The 19,628-nt window shown below is 40.0% G+C and overlaps 1 protein-coding gene across 1 annotated transcript in view; it reads right to left on the bottom strand.

Moving 5' to 3' along the window:
• Nucleotides 1-19,628, bottom strand: part of DIS3L2 (DIS3 like 3'-5' exoribonuclease 2) — a 367,036-nt gene that overhangs the window by 323,517 nt on the left and 23,891 nt on the right. The window lies entirely within an intron of this gene.

Genomic DNA, 19,628 nt, shown 5'->3' with positions numbered 1-19,628 from the left:
TGTAACTAATTCAAGTTATTATTCTCCTCAGACTAGATTTTCTGCCTGCATACTTACTGCATCCAGGTTAATAACATTATTATCAACCCTGGGCAGCAAGTAGTACTCATCTAATCTCTTTCTCTCCATTAATAATCCTCTACTACCAGATTCCATTGCTTCTACCTTCAAAATGTATCCTAAATAGATTCCCTCCTTTCCAACTTGATCAGCACTGTCTGAAATCAGGTTGTTGCAACAGAATAGCCTAAAGATTACAACATTTTCTTAACAGGTCTCTCAACTACTAATTCCTTTTTTTCAATCCATATTTCACACAGGAAATATCTTATTAAGGGCTTTTTCAAAACCTTCCAGGGTTCCTCACTGCAACTCTGTAATCTAACCTACTGTAATGGTTAACTTTATATGTCAACATGACTGGATCACAGAGTCTCCAGATATTTAGCTAAACATTATTTCAGGGTGTGTCTGTCAGAGTTTCTGGATGAAATTAGCATTCACTAAAGCAGTCCACTCTCCTCTGTGTGGGTATGTATCATCCAATCTGTTAAGGGCCTGAATAGAAGAAAAAAGCCAAGGAAAGAAAAATTTGGCCCCTCCAGTCTGATCACTTGAGCTGGGACATGGATCTTCTCCTGTTGTCAGCACTCTCAGTTCTCGGACCCTCAGACTGGACTGAAAGCTACCTCACTGGCTCCCCTGATTCTTAGACCTTCAGACTCAGAATGAATTACATTACCACCTTTCCAGGGTCTTCAGCTTGCAGACAGCAGACTGTGGAACTTCCCAGCTTCCATGACTGCATGAGCCAATCCGTATAATAAATATCTTCCTATATCTCTAATCTATTTGTTCTGTTTCTCTAGAGAACTCTAACACACCCATCTTTCAGGTCTCATCTCTTACTAAAGGTTTATTTCAACATCACACAAGGTGAATCCCTAATGAAAATAGTTAAGTTGGGAAAGCCCGAGCCTGGCATCAAAGCCTGAAAAATGACTTAAAAACAAACGGAGTTAACACCTATAAACGGATGGGGGGCAGCGGTGGTGAAAGAAAGAAAGAAATCAAGAAGTACCTAAAGATTCTGAAGAATAAACAAAAGAAATAGATTGGGAGGAGACAACTGGAGACATGACTGGCTCCTAAATGAGTTTGATGTGTCTGGTTTTTGGTTTTTTGGTGTGGGAGTTTTGGAGGGGGGCACAGCTTCGCCCTAAGGACAGGCCACAGTCACAGGAGAGGGCAGTACAGGCCACTGAAACTTCAAGAGAAATCCTACAGACTGGCCAGAAGGAAGGCAAAAGAGCCTAGATGCCAAGGGCAGTCTAGAATAGGAGAGCTGAAGAAGGGATTTCTCTAATTCTCAAGTCTCAGGCTGACCACTTAACACTGTAGATATATAGGACAGACTCAACAGATCATAAAGATTTTAAAAATTGAACTGCAATGTGAACCTACAGGAGACAAGACTTACAGTCTGAGCCTAATGCAGTCTGAGGTTAATTGCCAATGAAATTTTTTTAAAAATCAATATTCTTCAGTGGAATTTAACAGAATTCAGAGTCTACACAAAGTACGATCAACTATATCCAAGATACAACCCAAAATTATTTGACATGCCAGAAAATTTGACCCATTATAAGGTGAAAGAAAGTAACAGATATCAACCTTAAAATGACTCAGAGGTTAAAATTATCAGATAAGGACTTTAAACTAGGTATGGTAACTACACTCATTGAAGGAAAGGAAAAAACACCTGAATGACTGAAAAGATGGAAAATCTCAATAAAGAAATAAAAATTTCCTTTAAAAATGGAAATCTTAAAATGGGAAAATAAAATATCTGAAATAAAAATTCTGTGAATGAGCTCAATAGCAAACAGAGATATGAGTAAAGAGGCAGTGAGCTTAAACCTCATCAGTATAAATTATATACTCTGAAAAAGAGGGGAAAATTGAAAAGATGAATAGAGCCTTATGGACTTACATCTTATTTTATCAAAAAACTCAAACATATGAGTAACTGGAATCCCAGAAAATAAAGAATGAGCCAAAGAAGTAAAATAAACATTGACCAAAAACATCCTAGACTTGATGAAAGACAAATATATAAAATCAGGGCGCCTGGGTGGCTCAGTGGGTTAAACCTCTGCCTTCGGCTCAGGTCATGATCTCAGGGTCCTGGGATGGAGCCCCACATCGGGCTCTCTGCTCAGCGGGGAGCCTGCTTCCCCCTCTCTCTCTGCCTGCCTCTCTGCCTACTTGTGATCTCTCTCTGTCAAATAAATAAAATCCTAAAAAAATATATATATATATAGATATATATATAAAATCCAGAAGCTCAATGAGCCCCAAAGAGGAAAAATTCAAAGAAAACTAGATCCAGACTCATAACCAAACTGCTGAAAACCAAAGAAAAGAAAAAATCTAAAGCAGCCAGAGGAAAATGCTGTACTACATAGAGGGGAACATTTTCAACGGCACTAGATTTCTTATCATTTCCTATCATCTTCTTTCAAGGCATCCAGAAGACAGTGGAACAACATCTTCAAAGGATTGAAAAGAAAAACTACAAACCCAGAATTCTACATCCAATAAAAAAAAAATCCTTCAGGAATGAACACAAAATAAAGACAGTTTTCAGATCAAGGAGAACCAAGAAAATCCATTATAAGCAGAATATAACTATAAGTAAAACAAAAGGAAGTTCTTTGGGATAAAAGGAAATGACAGCAGAGCAAAAACTGGATCTTCAGAAATGAATGTTAAGCATGAGAAATATTCAATTTAAATAAATTATACCTCAATGAAGAAGAAAAAATTTAAGGAAAAGAAATTTTTTAAAGAGTTTATTTATTTGGGCACCTGGGTGGCTCAGTGGGTTAAGCCTCTGCCTTCAGCTCAGGTCATGATCTCAGGGTCCTGGGATCGAGTTCTGCATTGGGCTCTCTGCTCAGCAGGGAGCCTGCTTCCTCTTCTCTCTCTCCCTCTGCCTACTTGTGATCTCTGTCAAATAAATAAATAAAATCTTTAAAAAAAAAAAAAGAGTATATTTATTTATTTGTTTTTTAAAGATTTTATTCATTTATTTGACAGACAGAGATCACAAGCAGGCAGAGAGGCAGGCAGAGAGATAGGAGGAAGCAGGCTCTCTGCTCAGCAGGGCTTGATCCTACATGACCTGAGCCAATGGCAGAGCTTTTAACCCACTGAGCCACCCAGGCGCCCCGAGTTTATTTATTTATTGGACAGAGACAGCGAGAGAGGGAACACAAGCAGGGGGAGTGGGATTGGGAAAAGCAGGCTTCCCAGTGAGCATGGACCTGAAAATGGGGCTCAATCCCAGCACCCTGGGATCATAACCTGAGCTAAAGGCAGATGCTTAACAACTGAGCCACCCAGGCGCCCCTAAGGAAAATTATTTCTAACCTGAAATTCTATGTGCAAACCAGTAATCAAGTATGGTGGTAGAATAAAGACATTTTTAGAAGTGTATATCTAAAAGAAAGAAAACAAAGAAAAGAATAGGAATTACACACACACACCCATATGCTCATTTGTGTGAAAAGGCATGCAGAACAGTAACTTAAACTAGTGAGAATGGTTACTTATGGTGGAAGGTGGGGGCAGGATGACAAGGAAGCCCGTGAAAACTGGGTAAAAGAAATAAATGTGGAGTAACATTTTACTGCATATACCTTTTTGTATGTTGACTTTTGAAACCACATTCACATTCCACATACTGAAAAACATCAACACAAAATAAAAATAAGAATTGGGGCGCCTGGGTGGCTCAGTGGGGTAAAGCCTCTGCCTTCAGCTCAGGCCATGATCCCAGGGTCCTGGGATGGAATCCCGCATCAGGCTCTCTACTCAGCAGGGAGCTGCTTCCCTTCCCCTCTTTCTGCCTGCCTCTCTGCCTACTTATGATCTCTGTCTCTCAGATAAATAAATAAAATCTTTTAAAAATTTTTTTAAGTTAGGGGCGCCTGGGTGGCTCAGTGGATTAAGCCGCTGCCTTCGGCTCAGGTCATGATCCCAGGGTCCTGGGATGGAGCCCCGCATTGGGCTCTCTTCTCCGCAGGGAGCCTGCTTCCTCCTCTCTCTCTGCCTGCCTCTCTGCCTACTTGGGATCTCTCTCTGTCAAATAAATAAATAAAATCTTAAAAAATAATAAAAAATTAAAAAAATTTTAAAAAAAATTTTTTAAGTTAAAAAAATAAAAATAAGAATGGGGAAAAGAGCCCAAAACGCAATGTAAACAAGAAGAAATGATCCTAACTATATTTAATATGAGAAACACAACATACCTAAGGAATGAGGGGAGAACTGACCCAAGTAACTCGTGGGTAACAGTATTTAACTAAACCCTTAGGTTAAAGACTAATAAGAAGTCTAAACAAGGGGCGCCTGGGTGGCTCAGTGGGTTAAAGCCTCTGCCTTCGGCTCAGGTCATGATCCCAGGGTCCTGGGATGGAGCCCCACGTGGGGCTCTCTGCTCAGCAGGGAGCCTGCTTCCTCCTCTCTTTCTCCCTGCCTCTCTGCCTACTTGTGATCTCTATCTGTCAAATAAATAAATAAAATCTTTAAAAATATATATATATTTTTTTTTTTTTAAAAAAAAGAAGTCTAAACAAAATATTAAACTCTAATTGGGGCACCTGGCTAGCTCAGTCTGGGGAACATGGGAATCTTGATCTCTGTGAGTTGAAGAGCCATGGTGGGTATAGAGATTACTTAAAAAAATAAAATAAAATCTTTAAAAAATTTTTTTACATCAAAAAAAAATTGGAGCTCCTCGGTGGCTCAGTCAGTTGAGTGTCTGCCTTCAGCTGAGGTCAGTTCATGATCTCAGGGTCCTGGGATGGAGCCCCACATGGGGCTCTCCACTCTCAGCAGCGAGTCTGCTCTTCCCTCATCTTCTCCCTCTCCCTCTGTGATCTCTCTCACTCTTGCTCTCTCTCAAATAAATACAAATCTTTAAAAAAATTAATTTCTAATAAGTTAGTTTTTCACAGAGGTATGGGTTAGCAACTCTAAAACTACTTTCTGTATATTCTAGCATTCAACAAGTAAGTAAACATACTGTGGATAAAAGGATTCAGGTTTGTGAATGTTGCAGAAAAATATTATAAATATATAAAGTAGAAAGGTTAGAATAAACCCTGTGGTACTGAAATGGAATTGGAGGTATCACAATACCCAGTAGTTTATAATATATAGAGATAGATAAACACTGAAATACACACATACAAATGTATACAAGTTTATACATGTATATATTCTTTTATTTAATATTCTATCTATTTGTCAAAGAGACAGAGAAAAGCACATACAAATTCTTTTATTTGGTATATCATTTGTGGAGCATGGTAGGGGGTGTTTTTTAGTTATGTTATCAGCTGTTGTGAATGTTCTTTAACATGAGAAAAAAGTATAATTCAATAAACAGATATGATATTATAAATTAAAGACTTGGATTCTTTTTGAAAACATGCAATTTTGGACCTGTAGAAGAGATACAAGAATGGTACAAAGAATTATTCTGTCCTCTTCACTAGAGCACACACAGAGCAGGGGGAGCAGCAGGCAGAGGAAGAAGCAGGCTCCCTGCTGAGCAAGGAGCCCAATTTGGGACTCAGTCCCAGGACCCTGAGATCATGACCTGAGCTGACGTGAAGGCAGATGCTTAACTGACTGAGCCACCCAGGCATCTGACATGTATATATTTTCATGTTACCTAGCTTTGTCTTTTAGGAGGGCCTAGAATCAATAACATACCAGTAGCAATGAGCCCAGCTCTCAGTTTCTCAATACCATTCAGTGCTAAAAGGAACTGGAGCTCTTTAGAAAAATGACCAATTCTGAGACTGGAGTGGGAGTGGGTACAGCAAGAGCCAAGAAGAGGGGTTGGCAAACTACAGCCCAAAAGCCAAATTCAGAAAGGCACCTATCTTTGTAAATAAAGTTTTATCAGAACAGATCCATGCTCATTCATTTACAAATTGTCTCTGGCTGCTGTCCTGCTGTGAGGGTGGCCTAAAGTACTTGCAAGAGACTGTAGAGCCCTTAAAGCCAAAAATATTTACTATCTGGCCACTTACAGAAAAAGTTGGCCAAGCCCTAGACTAGATAGAATATCTTCTTGCTCCAGAAAGTAAGGACACACCCAAAAATAATGGGGTCATGTCAAAGGTTCACAGGAGCCAGCTGAAAAAGCTCCTACTGGCCAGATATATAACAATTCATCAAAAATTTTATATAATGGCTTATAACCCATTAAATAAAATAATCCATGAGTTCATGCTGATAAAAAACAAATAAAAGCAGAAGCTCTACCTTACATCAGAATCCCAACATTATAATAAATGCAGAAAAACCGATGGAATTAAAAGATTACCACTGGCAACCATCATCATCTTAATTCATTCAGATTCATCAATGGATCCTAAAACCAGTAGGTTAAAGTTTGAAGAGTGATAGAATATTAAATCACCTCAAACTATCTTCAAAGATAGTTATCAAGGGGTGCCTGGGTGCTCAGTCCTTAAGCATCTGCCTTCGGCTCAGCTCATGATCCCAAGGTCCTGGGATTGAGCCCCGCAACAGGCTTCCTGCTCAGCAGGAAGCCAGCTTCTCCCTCTCCCACTCCCCCTGCTTGTGTTCCCTCTCTCACTGTGTCTCTCTGTCAAATAAAGAAAATCTTTTAAAAATTTTTTAAAAAGATAGTTATCAAATATAAAGAGGAAAAGAAAAGCATATATTGATAGTGGAGATATCCAGACTACCAACTTAACCAAATGATCAAAGTAATAAACACCTGTAATGGGACAAATCAACACCATATGCCTCCTGATAAGATACATTTAAAAAACATGTCACCTTTGAAACACCAGTAAAACCCAAATTGAGGGACTTACTACAAAGAATTGGCCTATAATCTTCAAAAATATTCATGAAAGGAAAGACTCTTCCAGATTAAAGGAGACTAAAGACACATGACAACTCCATGCAACTGTGATCAGGATTTTTGTCTCCTATAAAGGACATGATTAGGAAACTTGAAAATATTTGAATAAAATCTATAGATTAGCTAAGGGCACTGTATCAATGTTAATTTCCTTATTTTGATCCCTGCACAATGACCATAAAAGAGAATGGCTCTGAGTGTCTGCAACTCACTCTCAGCTCAAAAAGAAAAAAGGCAAGTGGGAAGGGATGTTAATGTGGTAAAATGTTAACGTTGAAGAACCCAGTGAAGAGGACAGAATAATTCTTTGTACCATTCTTGTATCTCTTCTACAGGTCCAAAATTGCATGTTTTCAAAAAGAACCCAAGTCTTTAATTTATATCATATCTGTTTATTGAATTATACTTTTTTCTCATGTTAAAGAACATTCACAACAACTGATAACATAACTAAAAAACACCCCCTACCATGCGCCACAAATGATGTACCAAATAAAAGAAACTCAAACAGTTAAAGGAGATGTGGGCTACGAGATCATTCCATCCTGTTTCATATGGGCCAAAACAGATTTATTAGCTGCAGGCTCAAATAAAGTGATCTCAAATGAGAGTTATGTCAGTAAAAACACTGCCTCTCAACAGGTCAGCAGTAACTTTACTCACTTACATTTTACAAAATATTTTCAGGATTTAAAAGATTAAATGTCCTGAAAGGGACAACAACCCAGTACTTTTTGCAAACACAGCTGTTGGTTAAAACTCTTGAGAAAAGAAAAGTCTGGAATGAGAATCAGTTGTAGGAAGAGATAATGGTTATAAAATATTAAGAAAATTTTGGAATCTCTTCCTGTTATGCGAATAGCTGACTTATTTCTGAACATGTGCTTCATTACTGCATGTCGCACTATATGCTCTTCAGCTCTGCACACAGAGCAGTAAACACAACCTGATTGACAAGGTCCCTACTTTCGTGGTACTTACAATCTAGGGAGCCGAGAAGACAAGCAAACAGACAAGGCAGTAAAAAAGAGTGACAAAGGGAAGAAGGAAAAGTGGACACTACTTGATTTGTGGTGATCAGGAAAAGCCTCTACTGAGGAGACAAAACCGGAGCAAAAATCCAATGATGAGAAGTCCACAAGTGAAGGTCTCAGACTCATCTGGGCAGAGGGTACGGACAAGGGCAAAGGCAACAAAGGAAAAACAATCTCAGCATGTTCAAAGAAGTTATTTTTTTTTTAAAGATTTTATTTATTTATTTGACAGCGAGAGAGAGATCACAAGTAGGCAGAGAGCAGGCAGAGAGAGAGAGAGAGGGAAGCAGGCTCCCTGCCGAGCAGAGAGCCCGATGTGGGACTCGATCCCAGGACCCTGAGATCATGACCTGAGCCGAAGGCAGCGGCTTAACCCACTGAGCCACCCAGGCGCCCCCAAAGAAGTTATTTTAAAAAGGCCTCATTACTACTCTCAGTACAGTAGACAATACCAAAGAACTGTCAGCTTTGTATTAGGTATGATAATGGCATTATGAGTATATGACAATTTTCATCACTGCCTAGCATATTTATGTATATGTGTATATATCTATATACACACATATATATGTATTATACAATAAACATCAGGAACTTCTTCAAAATATTTTGGCAAAACAAAAAGAAATAAAAAAGGGATGAGTGAGGCAAAGGTGCCAAAATTCTTGATTTGGGGAAATGGGTAAATTGGCGTTGATAAACTACTCTTTCTAGTTTTCGTACATTTGAAATTTTTCAAAATTTTTCAAAACTCCACATAACAGAATGGCAATACCTCATATCTTCTTCCTCTTACTTTACTACACCAGTTCAGCGCTTACATTTTCAGTTCTGTGTTCTGATTACGTCATTTAAGGAGATATAAATGAAAGTTTTAAGGATATTCCTGTGTACTAGGGAAGCCCTACACTCTATAGCTAAGTCCAGTTTCTGTGAGAGCTAATCTACCTAAGGCAGGGTTGGAACTGAGAAAGAACTAAAATAAGAGAATATAAAATAAACAGTCACATACTGATAAACACCAAGTCATTCTTCCTGAGGAAAAAAAAAAAAATGGAAATTGCCTAGACTAAGGACCATTCTCTCTCCCAGAGATTAAAAAACACAATAGGCTTCTTCCCCCTCCATTCTCTGGAGACTGCTCTGGCAAAGATTTCCTGATTGGGAAATCCAGCTCTCAAGGTTCAGTCTTGATCCTACTTGACCTTGCTGTAGCACTTGACAGAGTTGAACATTCCCCTCTTCTCCAACCTCCCTACTTCCTTGGCAGACATGACAGGAGGGCTAAACATGTTCATACTCCTTCGGTTTAAGAACAAATGTCACGGGGTGCCTGGGTGGCTCAGTGGGTTAAGCCTCTGCCTTCGGCTCAGGTCATGATCTCAGGGTCCTGGGATCCAGCCCCGCATTGGGCTCTCTGCTCAGCATGAAGCCTGCTTCCTCCTCTCTCTCTGCCAGCCTCTCTGCCTACTTGTGATCTCTCTCTCTCTGTCAAATAAATAAATAAAATATTAAAAAAAAAAAAAGAACAAATGTCACATCCACAGCCCCTCCTGAGAGACAGGCAAGCAATTTCTGCCCCGGGTGACCAGTTCTCAAAGAACCAGGAGTGGGTCCCTAACCCAACAATCTATGATCTGGTGGTGTGTCTAATCTAATGGTGTGTCAAAAACTTCTATTTCTGGTAATATAGTAGAGTCGTTTTTCTGAAAAAAACTTCTGACAGCAAATTACTACAAGTGCTAAATAAAATATTACCAAATTCTAGAGAAACTAATAGTTGAACTCTCAAGGGAGAAAAGAAAATCCCCAGGAGCTAAAATTCAAGTGAGAGCTAGAAACCAGAATGTGTGGAAGCTGAGGCTACAGAGACCCTGGGAGCAAGCACATCCTGGTGTCAGTGCCAAGAGGCTTGCAGTTTAAAGCTGCAAGGGGTAGGGGCGCCTGAGTGGCTCAGTCGGTTAAGCACCTGCCTTCTGCTCAGGTCATGATCTTGTGGTCCTAGGATTGAGCCCAGCATCGGGCTCTCTGTTCAGCAGGGAGCTCAGTGGGGAGCGTGCTTCTCCCTCTGCCTCCTTCCTCTGCCTGCTGGTCCCCCTGCTCGTTCTGTCAAATAAAATCTTTTAGAAAAAGGGAGGGAGGAAGAATTTGTGTGTGTTGACCTGGACTCCAGCTGGAAACACAGGGGCAATTCCCCCAGAGATTCATAAACATGGCCTTGCCAAAGTGCAGTGTGGCGGCACTAACCCCAAGCACACACCCTAACTTAAAGTGAGCCTAGGTTGGTACCATCCCAAGGTGCTGGCTGAACTAAAAAATTCTCTCAGAACTATCCACTTCGGAATATTCCCATACTCAAAAAGCCTGATAAATCCTTACAAAACATATGAGGAAGACCGCTAGAGGAAGAGAGCCATCATGTTTGAGAGTTAGGGAAAAAAGAGCAAAACGTGGTGCAAAATAGTTTCAGGTCATAAAAATGACAAATATATAACATTCTTTTTTTTAATATATAACATTCTAAAACTATAATGTGTATAAAGAAATATAAGCAAAAATAAAACCAAGTAAAAGCTTACTAAAAGACAAATTTTAAAAGAGTTAAATAGAACTTTCAGAAGTGAAAAGTAACTAATGTTGGCAGGTAACTTTATAGGTAAATGCACTAGACTATCTTTCTCCCTGATTACATTACATGTTAAAAGCAAAAGCATAACAATGTCTGGTATGGTTCTCAAAGTATGTAAAGGAGATATTTAAGACAACTAATTATAAAAAAGGGAGGATAAAGGGGCCTAAATGGCGGTAAAGGTCCTACCTTTCACCTAAAGTGGCAAGATACCGATACTAAGTAGACTATGACCCAAATTTACCTTTAAATTCAACATAACTCTTATCAGATCCAAAGTTTTCTTATAGATGAAGACAAGCTTATCTAAAAATTTATATGGAAACGCAAAAGAACTAGAATAACTAAGAGGTGCCTGGGTAACTCAGTTGGTTGGCTGGGCATCCAACTCTTGATTTGGGCTCCAGTCATGATTTTGGGATCATGAGATCAGGCCCCTGGTCGAGTTCCCTGCTCAGAGGGGAGTCAGCTTCCCTCCCTCTTCCCCTGCCCTTCCCCACACTCACACACACACAGTCTCTCTCTCTCTCTCTCTCTCTCTCTAAAATAAATAAATAAATGTAAAAAAAAAACCCTAGAATAATTGAAACAATGAAAAACTAATATTAATGAATTAACTAAAATAAAAGTTGTAGAAAGCCTACTACCCAATTTTAAACTATGCAGCAAACAAAATCAAGATGGTGTCATGTTTTCAAAGGGACAGACACAAAGACCAATGGAACAACACAGAGAACCCAGTAACAGACCAATACAAATATGCCCAACTGAATTTTGACAGAGGTCCAAAGTAATTCAAGGAAGGAAAGCAGCCTTTCCAACAAATGGTGCTGCAACAATTGGACATCAACAGACAAAAAATAAACTCTGACCTAAACTGCACATCTTACACAAAAATTAACTTCAAATGGACCTAACATAAAACTATAAAACTTTTAGACGAGAACATAAAAGAAAAACTTTATGGCCTAAGATCAGGTAAAGAGGAGTGCCTGGCTGGCTCAGTCCGTAGAGCATGTAACTCTCAATCTCAGGATCATGAGTTCAAGCCCCACAATTGGCACAGAGCTTACTTTTTTAAAAAATTTTTTTAATTTTTTAAAATCTTATTTTAAAAAAGATTAGAGAAAGTGTTCTTAGACATGACACCAAAAGCATAATCCATCAAGAAATAAAAAGGATAGGGACGCCTGGGTGGCTCAGTCAGTTAAGCACCTGTCTTCAATTCAGGTCATGACCCCAGGGTCCTGGGATCAAGCCCCATATTGGGCTGGTTGCTCAGCAGGGAACCTGCTTGTCCTTCTGCCTGCGGCTCCTGCTGGTAGTGTCCTTGCACCCTCTCTCTGACAAATAGATAAAATCTTTATTTTTTTTTTATTTATTTATTTGACAGAGAGAGATCACAAGTAGATGGAGAGGCAGGCAGAGAGAGAGAGAGAGAGGGAAGCCGGCTCCCTGCTGAGCAGAGAGCCCGATGCGGGACTCAATCCCAGGACCCTGAGATCATGACCTGAGCCGAAGGCAGCGGCTTAACCCACTGAGCCACCCAGGCGCCCCTAGATAAAATCTTTAAAAAAAGAAATAAAGAAGGAAGGAAGGAAGGAGAGAGAGAGGGGAAGGAAGGAAGGAAGCAAGTGGGGGAGGGAGGGAGGGAGAAAGGAAGGAAAGACGGAAGAAAGGGAGGGGAGATAAATAAAAAACAATGGGGGGGGGCGCCTGGGTGGCTCAGTGGGTTAAAGCCTCTGCCTTCGGCTCAGGTCATGATCCCAGGGTCCTGGGATGGAGTCCCGCATCGGGCTCTCTGCTCAGCAGGGAGCCTGCTTCCACCTCTCTCTCTATGCCTGCCTCTCTGCCTACTTGTGATCTCTGCCTGTCAAATAAATAAATAAAATCTTAAAAAACAAAAAACACGATAGGGGGCACCTGGGTGGCTCAGTTGATTTAAGCATCTGCCTTGGGCTCTTGGGCTCAGGTCATGATCCCAGGGTCCTGAAATTGTCAAGACTCCCTGGCTCACTGATTCTCCCTCTCCCTCTACCTGCCCCCCTGCCATGCTCTCTCTCACTTTCTTTCTCAAATAAATAAATGAAATCCTAAAAAAAAAAAGAAAGAAAGAAAAGAAAAGGAAGAAAGAAAGGGGAAGGAAAGAAAGAGGATAATTTTTTTTTATTTCTAGGACCCATTCATTTACATAGCTAAATGACGAGTTAAGAAATTTTTACTCAATATGCTGAACATTAGAGCTCTTCTCAGAAGACCAAAGGACTAGTTAGAATTCTGTAGGAGTAGTTAGTTCTCTGTTTTATCCTTTCATAAAGTGGACAGGTAGAAGCAACTTATGTATATATAATTATTTCATTTTACGGGACGCCTGGGTGGCTCAGTGGATTGAGCCTCTGCCTTCAGCTCAGGTCATGATCTCAGGGTCCTGGGATTGAGTCCCACATCAGGCTCTCTGCTTGACGGGGAGCCTACTTCCTCCTCTCTGTCTCTCTGCCTGCCTCTCTGCCTGCTTGTGATCTGTCTGTCAAATAAATAAAATCTTAAAAAAAATTATTTCTTTTTTTAAAATTATTTCATTTTAATGAAAGACATCGGCTGGACACCATTTACCTACAACCTATCATTTTAGGATCTTTATGAAAATCTCCAGCGAATTAACCCTGAAGACTTTCAGACTCTCAGGGAATAATTCTGGGGCTGCTGGCAATAACCAAGGCTTACTGATAAAGAGAAAAGACCATCTCATGTTGTAGAACAAAACTGATGTTCTACAGTCTTGAATTGTTTCTTTAATTTATAATGTATTATAACTCAAAGTGAAATTCAGGTTTATAGTTTTAGTCTAAGTTTAAAAACCATTATACTAGAAAGCATAATTAAGAGACTTAGATTATGAAATATTTTACTCCCTTCTTCAATCCCAAAGCCTAGCAAAGCACTTGCTAAATAACAGCTCAGAAAAGTTTGAGAAGATTTGTACCACTTCCCAAGGAATAATGAAAAGCTGAATTGAAGAGACTGAAATCATGAAATTCACTGAAAGTCTGTCACCGAAAGCCATCCACCACAATCCCTCAGACCACATTGCTTTCACTCTACACTCTCAAACATGTAACAGCCCCACTGTCATTGTTCTAGTACGGGTCCATACTGCCTCTCTCCAAATTGACACCTAATAGCCCCCTCCTGCTTCGTATCCTGAATCCCACAGCCAGTTTACCCTTCCTAATGTATGGCTCTGACCACGGTATCACCCTACTTAATTCTCATGCCACTGCCTCAGACAGTTCTTCAACATCTTCTAACATTACTTCCTACTCCTGTGTCACGTCACACATCCCCTCCTGATTTATGCTGTTGAACTAAACATCCACTTATTCATTCAGTCACTCATTTAACAAAAATGTGTTGAACTCCTACACTGGGCCAGGTACTATGCTTGACCCTACAGAATACAGTGGAAAAGAAAAAGAGACCTAATTCTTCCTTTTTTAATATTTTATCTATTTATTTGACAGAGAGAGAGATCACAGGTAGGCAGAGAGGCAGGCAGAGAGAGAGGTGGAAGCAGGCTCCCTGCTGAGCAGAGAGCCCAATGCGGGGCTGGATGCGGGGCTCGATCCCAGGACCCTGAGATCATGACCTGAGCCAAAGGCAGAGGCTTTAACCCACTGGGCCACCCAGGCGCCCACTAATTCTTCCTTTCATGAAGCTTAGTTTAGGGTGGAAGAAAGGTGATAATCAATTATACAAATTGATGTGTAATACAAATTGATGTATACCCTGCAGTGGGAGTGTATATAACACACCCAAAGAAAGTGGCCATAGCTCAGAGAATGGGGAAAGTGGGGTAAGGTCAGGCTGGAAGGAAGGTAAGGGCCACATCCAGCTTGAACTTGCAGGATATATGAAGAACTTTGTCTTTTTTCTTACAAACAAGGGGGAGGTACCCAAGTGTTTCAAACAGGAAGGTGAATGATCAGATTTACATTTTTTTTAGAGAGATTTTTTTTTATTATTATTAATTTGACAGATAGAGATCACAAGCAGGCAGAGAGGCAGGCAGAGAGAGAGGAGGAAGCAGGCCCCCTGCTGAGCAGAGAGCCTGATGCGGGGCTCCATCCCAGGACCCTGAGACCATGACCTGAGCCAAAGGCAGAGGCTTTAACCCACTGAGCCACCCGGGTGCCCCGATCAGTTTTACATTCTAATATGATCCCCCCTAGCTTCAGGGTAGAAAATGGGTTGAAGGTGAAAGGACAAGAATGAATGGGGTTCCCAGTTTGGTGAGTATTTGATCAGTCCATGTAAAAAATGATGGTTATTGAGATCAAGAAATCTTAATCAAGAAATATTTAGGGGGCGCCTGGGTGACTCAGTGGGTTAAAGCCTCTGCCTTCGGCTCAGGTCATGATCTCAGGGTCCTGGGATCGAGCCCCGCATCGGGCTCTCTGCTCAGCAGGGACCCTGCTTCCCTCTCCCTCTCTCTCTGCCTGCCTCTCTGCCTACTTGTGATCTCTGTCTGTCAAATAAATAAATAAAATCTTAAAAAAAAAAATTTAGGAGCCCGGAACAGCAAAACGTGCTAGACTGGACATGCAGGGTGAGGGAAAGAAGATGATCAAGGACAACTTCATGTTTTCTGGCCTAAACAGTTGAATGGATAATGGGGACATTTACTAGGACAAGGTTACTGGACTAGGGTAGACAAGCAGGGATCGTTAGCCCAGTACTGGACAAGCTGAGTGTGAGATGACTCTGCAGCACCAACAGATGCTATCAAACAGGCAGCTAGATATCCAGGTCAGGAGCTCTGACAATGTCTGGGCTCAAGTCAAATCTGACAGTCACCAGAGAACAAACAGAAACTGAAGTCGTGAACACAAATGAGACCAGTCAAGGGAGAGAGCAGGGAGAAAAAAAGAGAAGGACCCTCAGACTGGGACTTGAGGAGCCTCAAAGTTCAAAAGGGAGGGAGAAGACATTTGCAAGGCAGAGAAGGAATGGCCTCCTCTGATGGGGGTGTAAGAGAAAACCCAGGAGAGTGTGATGCTAAGAATCAAGATTTCTAGAAGGCAATGCACAGTAAAGGCGTACATGGCTTTGTACGAAGTACTTGTATGAAGTTACTTGTGAAGTAAGAACCGAGTGTTCATCAGACATGGCAGCACAGATGTCTTGGGAGCTTGGTGAGAGTTTAGTAAAGTACGGAAACAACACCAAAGGGAAGTAAGCTAACAAATTAATGGCCAGGGAGGACATGAAACTAATGAGTCCAAGAGACTCTTCTTTGAAGTCTGGCTGTGAAGAGGAAGAGATGAAACTACAAAAAAAAAAAAAAAAAAAAAAGGTTTCCATTTGTTGTGGCTATCATTTTCATTTTCATTGAAGGGGAAACATGAATGTGTTAAAATCCTCATAGGAATCATAGGAAAGAAGAGTTGAGAAGGTGAGGCCAAAGATAAATGATAGCTTCTGTGAAGGGAGAAGGGGAACAGAAGGAAGGGTACACTTTGACTAACATTCCCCCAACAAGTCTTGTGCTCAAGCTTAACACAATTTACCCAATGTCTGCTCCAACTTCACTCTTAAAATTTTACCATTAAAGAACAGCTCAAATTCCATATCCTCTCCCTTCTATGAACCTCACCTAATCTCTCTAATTCTTGGGATCCTTTCTCTGTAATCCCATGCTGTGCTATGTTTTCCACATTTTTTCACTGCAAAATCCTGTATAGTGGGTTCCACAGAAAACACATGGAGGAAATGAATATTAAATATAAGCCTATCCTAACCATACAAGAACAAATAGTACCTCCCTTATAAAGTCCTGAACAGTTCCATCATTCAGTATGTTAAGTATTTAAGATCCTAGAATGCAAGCTCCAGAACTGTGGGGCCTTGTCTATCTGATTCACCACTATATCCCCAGTGCCTAGTAGGGCTGGCACATCGAAGGCACCCAGGAAATGTTTACTGAATGAATTAATCAAAAGAGATGTCCTGTTACTCTTCAACAACTATAAATTATTTAAGAGCAAGAACTATGGGACACCTAGATGGCTCAGTCAGTTAAGCACTCAACTCTTGATTTCAGCTCATGTCATGATCTCATGGTGGTGAGATAGAGCCCCGAGTCTCTGAGCATGGAGAGCCTGCTTAAGATTCTCTCTCCCTCTGCCCCTCCCCATTTCCCTGCACATGCACTCTCTCAAAAAAAAAAAAAAAAAAAAAAAGAGAGAGAGAGGGAGAGGACCATGTCTTATGCCTACTTCCACAGAGTGCCCTACAAAGTAGAATGCATGTTCTTGATAACACGATGATAATTTATTATGGCCTAATGTCATCATGGGATTTGAAAAGACAGAGTTTGGCAATATACCTTGACACTGATGAAAAAGAATGAAAGTCTATGTAATGTTTCTCAACTCTAATTTTAAATTTTTTTTTCTTTTTTTTTTTTTTTTTTTACAGAGAGAGAGATTACAAGTAGGCAGAGCAGAAGCCAGAGAGGGGAGGAAGCAGGCTCCCTGCCAAGCAGAGAGCCCGATACGGGGCTTGATCCCAGGACCCTGAGATCATGACCTGAGCTGAAGGCAGAGGCTTAACCCACTGAGCCACCCAGGCGCCCCTCAACTCTAATTTTAAATGATAATAGTTGTTTTCAAAACACTACAACATTTCCCTATATTCCAGAATTTAAGAAAACCCTTAAAGATAACTGAACTTTCCCCTACTTATGAAGCGCTTTCATAAATTCATGTAACACTAGAATTTGCATGCCTATTATAAGACTTGAGTGAATTTTAGAGTTTAGTGTTTTCACATCTTGACAATATACAGGAGTACATCAGTAAAGGCAAGAAGTACATTAAGGATATTGCTAGAATGGATCTAAGTATCATCTCCCTGTCTAATAAAGACAGAATCATCTTAATGTCATTGAAGTACCAGAGTTCTGTTCATAAATGACACAACAAATATAAGATATGAAATCAGGCAGCATGCAAAACCAAAACCAAAAGATATCAATCCAGGCTCTTCTCAAATATAAGCTCTGCCACCAAATAAGCCTGGCCCCAAAATATTATGAGGTGGAAACTGCTTCATTTTTTTCAGCAAACAGTTTCATTTGTTATGTGTAATTTATACAGGATTATGTTATAAATTCAATCTCATGTTTCTCTCCCATATTTTAATACTCATGTTTATGTTATAAATTTGTTATAAATTCAACCTCATGTTTCTCTCCCATATTAAAGTCATCTACAGAATTACCAAATTGGAACAAATAAGATTACAAATAAGATTATGCTTTAAAGACTTTCATACTAATTGTCACATTCAACTCCCTGAAATTTACTCTATTCTCTCTTTTGGGACATAAATGCAAACTTCAGAGACAAATTTTAGAAAACGGTGGCTAAAGGCTTGGATCAAACACAAGTACCTTTAAAAATAAGAAGAAATCTCTTTTTATCCAGTGAGAAAGGAACTCAAAGAATAGGGACAAAATAAAGACTGTTTTTTGTTGTTGTTGTTGTTGTTTTTTAAAGATTTTATTTATTTATTTGACAGAGGGAGAGATCACAAGTAGGCAGAGAGGCTGGCAGAGAGGCAGGCAGAGAGAGAGGGGGAAGCAGTCTCCCCGCTGAGCAGAGAGCCCGATGCGGGGCTCAATCCCAGGACCCTGAGATCATGACCTGAGCCGAAGGCAGAGGCTCAACCCACTCAGCTACCCAGGTGCCCCAAGACTGGTTTTTTTGTTTGTTTTTTGTTTTTTTTTTTAACATAAATGAGAATCTGTTTAAGCAGTGGGAAATACCCACTGGTATCAGAATTCATGCTCAGCACCAAATAGCAAAAGAAAGCATCTCAAAAACATACAGGGTTTTATTTTCATAATGTGTGAGGAGTCAGTCACTCTGGAATATCTCTGCCATGATCAGCAAACTTGGACAAACACAGAAAAAATAATATTCTCTCTCCTGACATAATTCAAGGCAATTATTTCAGCAGCACTGAAAAAGCCACTCTAGAAGGTATTAGAAATCATGATATGAATTGCATGAACTCCTAGTCCATGCTATCAAATAAAGTCTGCCTGCAATCTTTCCACCTTTCTTCATTACTTTTTGGGGAGATTCTTTTATCTTTTCATTTTGGAAATGTAAATACACTTACAAAGTAAAAAGAATGAAGTAATAAATGCATGCTCATCACTCAGATTCAACAATTACCAATAAACAGCCAATGTTATTTCATCTACTCCTGCACACACACACACACACAGGCTTCATATCCCCCATATACACATGTACATACTAAATTATACTGAAGCACATGGAAAGACTTTTAAATTCCCTTTTAAGAACTCTATGTTACAAGGGGCACCTGGGTGGCTCAGGGGGTTAAAGCCTCTGCCTTTGGCTCAGGTCATGATCCCAGGGTCCTGGGATGGAGCCCCATGTCGGGCTCCCTGCTCAGCGGGGAGCCTACTTCCCCCTCTCTCTCTGCCTGCCTCTCTGCCTGCTTGTGATCTCTGTCAAATAAATAAATAAAATCTTAAAAAAAAAAAAACCCTCTAAATTACAGGCTATAAATGGCAAAATATTCTATTAAGCAAACAATTCAGTGATAACTACTGTTATCCTTGGAGGCTTTTACTTACATAAAGCATAAATCTTCTGGAACAAGGTAATCATACAGGTGTAATCCAAGTTTCATGCTGTGATACAGAACAGCTACTTAATAATAAAGTTGAGAATATAATTCATCCACCAGCCATATGCATAATTTAAATGGTAATCAAAGCCATTATCTACCCACAAACACTAATCTCAAAATTAATAAGACAAAGGAAAGAGTTGCAAAGCTTACCCACATGTCCGATTTTATCATGGCAACTTAGAAAAATGTCTAAAACGTTCAGAATCTAAAATCAAATGAACAGAATGACTAAAATACACAAGAACTGAAAGTAGTT

The sequence above is a fragment of the Meles meles genome, chromosome 9 (genome assembly GCF_922984935.1).
Source record: "Meles meles chromosome 9, mMelMel3.1 paternal haplotype, whole genome shotgun sequence".
Classification (NCBI taxonomy): domain Eukaryota; kingdom Metazoa; phylum Chordata; class Mammalia; order Carnivora; family Mustelidae; genus Meles; species Meles meles.
Note: the sequence above shows the minus strand (reverse complement) of the source record. Positions and strands in the feature narration are given on the sequence as shown.